The 4,266-nt window shown below is 44.3% G+C and overlaps 1 long non-coding RNA gene across 1 annotated transcript; it reads right to left on the bottom strand.

Annotated features, from left to right (window-relative positions):
* Positions 1-2,675: 2,675 nt before the first annotated feature.
* LOC111735750 lies at positions 2,676-3,900 on the bottom strand. The gene is made up of 2 exons (XR_002778961.1): positions 3,629-3,900; positions 2,676-3,402 (listed from the first exon to the last, which is right to left on the bottom strand). It is a non-coding gene; the product is annotated as an uncharacterized LOC111735750 (long non-coding RNA).
* Positions 3,901-4,266: the final 366 nt, after the last annotated feature.

Below are 4,266 nucleotides of genomic sequence, written 5' to 3' on the forward strand. Positions count from 1 at the left end.
GAGTCACTTCCAGAGCATCGTAATGCCTAGCGGTCCATTCACCCCAGCGAGTGGGTCTTCTCTGCTAAGACCCAAAATCATAGAGCAAAAAAGTGCCAGATCTCTGCCCCTTGTCTCAATGCGAACCCCATGACCAACAGCAAAATAACGCTGGTGTTTCATGCCACTAGTTTGAACGGTTAGTTTAAATACCTTTTTTTTTTAATACTAAAAGAAATAAGAATAACACCCCTGTAGAAAAGTCAAAAGGTGCTATAGAACATACATGAAAATCTGAGTGTTCTCCTTTCTACTTTCTGTAGCCTTCTTGCTTGACCTCTGGACTTAATGGGTCTCTTTCTGTATGTTCTTTGAGATTTATTAATTGAACAACCAGATAGCACTGATACTGTCACATGTCTCTAAGGAATTTCCCTAAGTTTTCTCATTGAATCTCCAGTGACCATGAACACACAGCGAGGGGATGGCTGGAAGGGAGTCCTCTGCTTCACACTGTTCTCCAAACTGGGTTCTAAATTCTGCACAGTACTGCATTTGAATGTTGATTCTCCAATCACAGGGACACATTGTTGTGAATATACTTCCTAATTCTTCATTTTTCCCTCAATGTCATTGTCTACACACACACACACACACACGCATAGAGACACATAAACATTTTTCTATCAATCTAGGATCGTTAAAGTTCCTAGATTGATAGAAAAATGTTTGTGTGTCTCTATAACAGGTAACAATGTTGTGACCGAAATAACCAGGCCCAACTCGAGTGCTCTAATCCAAGAGACAGTTTATTAGCCGGCGGCTGTCCTTGCCAAGGAGCAGCCCCGAGGCTCAGGGGCACAAAGGTTTTAAGCCCTAGATTCCATCCCCCACATCCTTAATTTTTACACAAAAGACTATATCTCCTCCATTCATTAACTGATAACTAAGAGGTGGGTAAGCAAGCAGGGGTACAGAAGCAGAATGCGTCATTGTTAAAATATTTTGTGCCTATAGGCAGTGATCCGGCCAGTAAATCCCTCTAGTTAATAAATTTTTAGCAGATAACTAACTAGAAGTGAGACATGGCGGTTAGCACGTACCATGTCTTATCCCTAACCTATTGTCTCTAAAGGTGAGGTCACTACATTCCCCACTGGTTTTCTTTACAGTGACTCAATCTTCGAGTCAGAAGTTGGAATTCTCAGCCAACTCGTCGGGGCTGATGCTCCTAAAATTAAAATCTTTGCCCCGGTCATGTGAGACTGTACTAAACTTCTAAGCCACTTTAGTAAGCAGGGTCCAAAAATTAATAATAATATCAGCATAATTAATGGCCCTGCTATGGCTGACAATAGCGTGGTTAGCCAGGAATTTTCATTAAACCAAGACTCATACCAGTTATTGCCCTGCCTTAATTTTTTATTTCTATCCTTCACCCTCTGTCTAATTAATGCTAAACTATCCCTAATAATACCAGAATGATTAACATAAAAACAGCAAGTTTCTCCTAATGCTACACACAAACCTCCTTGCTTAAGAAATAAGAGATCTAAACCTCTCCTATTCTGCAGTACTACTTCAGGTAAGGAATTAAGAGATGTTATTAGTATTCCTAATAGTTGTTAACTGGGTAGGAGTTAAGTACTTTAACCCTTCATTATTAGACCCGACAGGACCTATGGCTATCGACGGTATCCGGACAGGCTTTTTTTGTATTGTTATTAACATTCCGGGATCATCTCCAGAAACATACAACCTTAATCCCCTAGTTTTCCCAGTCACCCAAGATGGATCTCCCCAATTTTTGACAGTAAAAACGACAGGATTGCATTTCCCTGCTGTGGCACAGGAAGACTGACTAGGTCGTGTAAGAGTCAGAAAGGGGTCTGTGTTCTTCCAAGGGGCTATGGTCTCACAACCCCAATGACCACAATAATATTGGTTAGGCTTATTGCAAGTGCTTTGATCTTCTCTAGGACACATATATAACTGCACTTGTTGGATACCCTTTTCATAATTTTTAACTCCACAGCCCCACCACGGTCCTGATCCTGCTAGCATCTGTTCTTTTGTTTGCTTATTTAATTCCTCCCCAAGTATATTACACAAATCTACATGAAATGTAGGCTGGTATATAGTCTGGTTTACTAATATGGAGATACCTGTTTCTGATTTAATCAATTCCCATTGAGCCTGTTGAGGTTGATGAGGGTTCCCATGTACATTGGTAACAACTAAGCCTAACACAATTATTCCCGTGAGAGTCTTATCTTGAGTGGATCCTCTGTGGGTGTTGCTTTCCATTTCTCCTTTTCTGGGGGAGGTTGAGCTGCCTTAAGGCGAGTATGGTGAATCCAATGTCTTTTTCCTGCAACTTTGACAGCCGTTGGTGTGGTCAGGATTACTGGAAACGGACCATCCCACCGGGGCTCTAGGCTAGCAGGCTGAATCTTCTTTATCCACACCCAATCACCTGGATGATGTGGGTGAGGCTGTGATGTCCCCGGAGTCGGTCTAGTAGCTTTAATCAAGCCCTTGACTTGATTTTGGGTTTGTTGCAAGGCCTGTAGAGACCAATTCTCCCCAGTTTCCAGCTTAAATTTAGTTAAAGTTTCCTTAAGTGTTCTATTCATCCTTTCTACTTGTCCTGAACTCTGAGGTCTTGATCCGTATTGGGATCCCACTGGGGACGCTGAGTAGGAAACACAGCCTGTATCCTGGTTAAGTCTGCTGTTGACAGCCCATTCGGGTCCGTGACTCCTCTGGCTGCCTCCCGCAAAATCCTTTCTTTTTCCTCAGTGGTGAATAAAACCTGCAAAAGCTGCTGACAATCATCCCAAGTGGGCTGATGGGTAAAAAAATAGACTCTAGAAGGGAGGTTAATCCTTGTGGTTTTTCTGAAAAGGATGGCGTTTGCAATTTCCAATTATATAAATCACTAGTACTGAATGGCGAGTAGATGACAGTAGGCTCACCTCCACCTCCTGGAATCACCTTCAATGGGGCTTGAACAGATACTGGCTCTTTCAGGGAGGTCGAATCAGGGGAAGGTGGCCTACGACCCCTAGACCGGGTTACAGGAGGTTCTGGTCTTTCCGGAGGAGGACGTCCACTCCCATCACCATGATAGGGTGGTGGATACCAGTCATCCTCCGACGGAGGGCCCTGCAACACTGGTGGGGGCTTCTTAAGACCTTGGGGTATGGCTGCCATTACAGTAACGGGGGCGCAACTGCAATTCTGTAAGTACTTAGGGGCATCAGAAACAACGTCAATCCATACATCAATATAAGGAATTTGGTCAGGATGCCCCGGGTTCCCATAAACAACACCCCGAACCCGAAATGCAGTCTGTAAATTAAATGATCCCTCGGAGGGCCATCCTACTCCGAAGGTCAGCCAATCTAGTTGACAAAACCGCTGCAAATCAAAAGGGGTTACTAAAGAACCATAAGCCTTTGCCCTGTGACGGAAATCTTTAAAGTGATTAAGCATGCATTGAAGCGGTGTTAGCTTACCCTGTGATTGTCCCATAGTTCCACAGTAAAGCACACGAAGCAACACAAGAAAAACAGACACAGACTAACGAACCAAAAAACAAGACTGAGAAAACTGTCGTCACAGTCTCAGTCGACCGCCGACTTACTTGTCGCGTCCGACGTCCGCACGGTCCTGGGGCCCCTACCAAAAACTGCCTCAGCACTCCCAAGATCACGCTCCACAAAGCGAGAAACCACGGGCGGTGGGCTAGGGCAAGTGCCCTAGAGGCCTCCCCAACCGCAAATGGTCCAACGCCCTGGTGCACTGATCAATTTTCCCACAACGAGAAGATCTCGCTGGGGCCTCCAAATGTTGTGACCGAAATAACCAGGCCCAACTCGAGTGCTCTAGTCCAAGAGACAGTTTATTAGCCGGCGGCTGTCCTTGCAAAGGAGCAGCCCCGAGACACAGGGGCACAAAGGTTTTAAGCCCTCGATCCCATCCCCCACATCCTTAATCTTTACACAAAAGACTATATCTCCTCCATTCATTAACTGATAACTAAGAGGTGGGTAAGCAAGCAGGGGTACAGAAGCAGAATGCGTCATTGTTAAAATATTTTGTACCTATAGGCAGTGATCCGGCCAGTAAATCCCTTTAGTTAATAAATTTTTAGCAGATAACTAACTAGAAGTGAGACATGGCGGTTAGCACGTACCATGTCTTATCCTTAACCTATTGTTTCTAAAGGTGAGGTCACTACAAAAGTAGAATGTTTAGTGTCTCAAGTACCAAGACTCTCAC

The sequence above is a fragment of the Pteropus vampyrus genome, unplaced genomic scaffold, assembly GCF_000151845.1.
Source record: "Pteropus vampyrus isolate Shadow unplaced genomic scaffold, Pvam_2.0 Scaffold1000006529, whole genome shotgun sequence".
Classification (NCBI taxonomy): Eukaryota; Metazoa; Chordata; class Mammalia; order Chiroptera; family Pteropodidae; genus Pteropus; species Pteropus vampyrus.